The sequence below is a fragment of the Dufourea novaeangliae genome, unplaced genomic scaffold (genome assembly GCF_001272555.1).
Source record: "Dufourea novaeangliae isolate 0120121106 unplaced genomic scaffold, ASM127255v1 scaffold172, whole genome shotgun sequence".
Lineage (NCBI taxonomy): Eukaryota > Metazoa > Arthropoda > Insecta > Hymenoptera > Halictidae > Dufourea > Dufourea novaeangliae.
In genome coordinates, this window is record NW_015374058.1 from 2,519,467 (window position 1) to 2,524,018 (window position 4,552).

Below are 4,552 nucleotides of genomic sequence, written 5' to 3' on the forward strand. Positions count from 1 at the left end.
ATGGAATAAACATTTTTTAAAACCGAAGTTTTGTAATCTACGAAGTCCGTGTACTTTATGGAACCTAGTTATTATCTAATTGCATGTTTCACTTGAAAAAAAAACACTTCTGTAAAAGAAATCGTTGGATCACGAGCGTGAAGAGTCGCGTGAAATTTCAATGTCAGGCGACGATGCAAAAAAAAGGAAAATACTGCATTGCCATCGGCGCAAGAAATCTCCGCGTGAGAAACTATCATTTTCCATGCATTTTACGTAATCGACCAGTGTAGTATTGTGCGTGATCTCAATTTGAAATACGAAATACTCGTGCACAAGCATGGTCTATTAAGATCGAGATCAACGATTCACAAAGTTTCAAAAATTACAATTATAATATTGCTGAAGTATTATGACAAATGGGACAGGAGAAGTTAAAGTCGAGTTAGTGTTTCGAAATCTTTTGTAGGCGTAATCAGCAGCTGGTACCACCAGGAGAGTTCATTGTACGCCGACGCGACGTGACTTCCGTCTGTACCTTTGTAGGTGCATCAGAAGCCACGTTGATGAAATGGCGGAGGCAGGACACGAAGATAACGTCAGAAATTTCCGAAGTCAGACCATTGTGATACCGTCCCGTCGCCCAAAATCTCTTTTCCCTTTCGTCTGTGCACGACGACGAACTTGTCGCGACGCAAGATAGACGAACGGTTCCGAAAATGGAAACCGAGGAAAGTTTCGTGGAAGTTTTTAAATGTCGTCTTCCACACGGCACTCCGTGGGGAAAAGTCTCTGAGATCGATGCCGAAGGAAAGATTATAGCGTAAGAATGTTCTCACGCTGTTTGGGCAAACTTTATTCGTTTATCTTGTAATTCCAATGGAAAAGTTTCATTTGGAAATGTCATATTAAATTAACCTTATGAATTTCTCATGTGTTACGTTATTCCATTTTAAATATAGACGTAAAGAGATGCATTTCAAGCAGAGCAAAAATTAGATGTAAATAATACTATTAGGAAAATAAACAACCTTGAAAGTTTTATATCTGATACTTTGATTACATTATTACAGGTGTCCTTTGTTAAATTAAATGTCATTTAATTTTTAGATTGAATCTCATCACTTCTACAGTTAATTTTTGCAGATATCTCACAATTAATGATTTATAAGACGTGTCACTCTTCTAGCAAACCGAAGATATGTTCGTATTAGTTGATTTACTGGTTCTACGACTTGTATCACGTATAACTATGTAGTTCAAGACCTAAAGAAGTGGAAAGGAAACGGATTATTATGATCAATAAATTATTGTACACTGAAAAAATGAATATATCCGATTTTCTATTAGCAAATCATTTTTCTAAAACAAACATAAATATTTTTAAACTTTTTCTATCATTCGACTTATCGAGTTTCAAAACACTATAGCTCGTACGCTATACGTAATCGAAAACGCCCACGAGGTACACGAAACCGGAAGTCGGTGCGGCTATCCTTGGATTTGAACGTTGGACTTTTAGAAACCGCAAATTTAAACATTTATCAGGATCTACGTCAATCGTAGCAATTTAGATTATTGATCCATTGGATAAATCCAGCTCAGGTTACGGAAATGATGCAGCGAGGTGGTCGAAATGCAAACTGTATCTTCGAGTATGCGCTAAGATAGACATTAATTTACGTGCTTGCCGATAATACTTAATAATTTATGTCTAGCATATAATAAGTACGATTGAGTCATCTATTCCTGTATTTATGAGAGATTCTGAGTATCTTACAGATTAGAGACTATCGCAATAAATATTGTTGAACACACATCCTTATTGTGAAATTTCAAACAATTACTACCTGGTAAATACTAATTATTAGACTGTGCAAGTTTAAGCAAATTAAAAATTATAGATACTATTATATAAAAATTAAAAGTGGACGATGCAATAAATGCATAAAATCCGCAGGCAGTTAATTATATACTAAACAGTATTATACGTTTCAATATTCTGTATTTCAAGGCGGAGAATTAAATGATACAGAATACTTATGACATCTTTAATAAGTTATTTTTTCATTTATTAACAGGATTAATATAACCAATGATCAGAAATCATAAGATTATTGTATCTATTTTTTATTTATTTTTACCATTTGTATTCTCTTTTTCCGTTCACTTCTATCTTTACTACACGAAAATATTCACATTATGTATTGTAAAAAAATGTTTTTAGAGAAAATAAAACTTTTACTGAAGAGTTTCGTTCTTTTCGTTGTTACTTTAAAAACAGATGTTTTTCTACAAATTCGTTGCTCTATTATTTTTATATTTTTTGAAAACTGGAAAATTGCGTTTTTAATTTTACTAAATTCTCAGCAACACAATAGAGTGTTCGAATCATTTACATTTCAAACAATAAACACACTTGTATGGTTTCCTACTATGAAAATAGATTTATATACATTATCTCGGAGTAGACGATGCAAATATTAAACGAGTCGATTGTACGATATAACGATGTCAACGTCGAACTATGTACTCGTGCTCGTTAAACTCCTATCTGCGCGATTTAATTCGGTCGTATTCGGTCAATTAAACCAGTATTAAACGAGTTCGTGAGATCGATCGAGAAAGTTGTTTCAATCAGTCGATCTATCGTACACCTGCCCGCGACTCGACTGTTACTATTTCTACCTGTGTTATCAACACTAGAGGCACGCGTGACCTATAACATAATTGACAACTAAAATAAAACTATCGAAGAATTTCTAGACAATTAATAACCACGCAATATCTATATGGAAAGAGATCTATTACACATAGTAATAAATCACTAGTAACGTGATTTTGATACGATATTACTAAAACGCTAATTACACAGCTTTTCATAAAATGGTGTCAATTAAAAGTTAAACTAATTAATCTCATTTCCTTGAAATAAAGAAATGACAAAAAAAAGTATTTTTAAGAAACTACGAAATAAATTTAAAAACAGAAATTAAACCGCAACAGTATGAGCTTTCAGTAATTACGACCGAGCTTGATAATACAATCCATGACTCCATTGTCGTATTAAATAATGGTAATAGGCTATCTGTGTCAGCGCTGTCAGCACGTTCGTATTTTTTGTCAGTTGACCGATACTGGCATAACGTGTAGATATAACCGCGGCCAAAGCTACTTTTGCAAATGTCAGTGAAACTCTCATTTACGAAACCGGTACGCGAACAGTGCGGTCGGTCGCGTAAATATGAAGTAACATTTTGTCGCACGACCGATCAGGATTATCCAGTTTTTCGCCTATATTTTTTGTAGCCCGCGTTTTATCAGGCGATTATTTATTCTCGCGATGTATTATGCAAATTTCATTAACGCACGAGCTCCCAGCCTTTCACGTGGCTTGCCTCTATCTCATCCATGAGTTCGCATGCTGTTCGCTTTCCAGTTCATTGGATAATAATACTATTAGAGGTGTTTTCAATAATTACTCGGGAATTCGATAGGTTAGGGAAAAAATCACCCAGAGAAATTTTTATGAAAAAAAAAATAAACTTCTTATCTTCTAGTATTTGTAAATAAATCTCTAAAGATTGATATTTACATAAAGATCCGCAGTGTCTCGTCATTCATTCTTAACACTTCACCAACGACCAACAACCAAGGAACTATTATTAGATTCATGAAACATAGCAAGAACTCTAATAAAATAACGTGACAATTTCTTCTTTAACCCTGATCTAGGGTAAATTAATAGGCTCCTTATCTATATACACTGAAATTTAAAAATCTATTAATAGGCTACCAATCAATAAAGTGTTAACATCCACGGTTCATACGAAGAATAAAAAGGAACGAAAAAAAAACTGTAGAAAAATGATCGTAGACACCAATTCCCCATAATGGGACATTACAATCCACCTGTTCGATTATAAAAGTGCCAGGGGAAGTCTGAAATTTCAGCCAACACGCGTAACCTACACTGTTCCGATACAGAAGAATATACATAACGAAACCTGTTCGACGATACGCCGCACAAGTTATGACTATCGATCAAATTACCAGTCGAGCGATAATTAATACAAAAACATGTATATACGAGAAACACCGTAGTAACCGAAGAGCAAAACGAAGAAGTACAACACGAAATTAGCTCGACACCAATAGAGTACAGACACCTCTCCATTATCGTCCAGAACTCGGGTCCGCGCCGGGACAATAATCGTATAGGGAGAAATGCTTCAGATCCTCGTAAATTCGTTTTTTGCCCGAAGTCTGAGCCTCGACAACAAAAGCTGAGGGGCAACAAAGTATGCGCTTGGCGAGTTCCAGCCCCCCCCCCCTCCCAGTGGCAGGGATAACGCCTGGACAATAATGGTGTAGAACAAGCCAGACGATAATCGATAGGAGTCTGTATATACATACACGAAATGAAAACTAGGAAAGTTGTCGGTGTCGAAACGGTCGGAACGCCCGCGCGCGCCGCCGTGAACCCGGGTTCAAGCTTTACGATCGCGCCTACAGCTGGATCCGCCGCGATATCGTTTACTTAGAACACCGATGCAATTACACAATGAAGTAG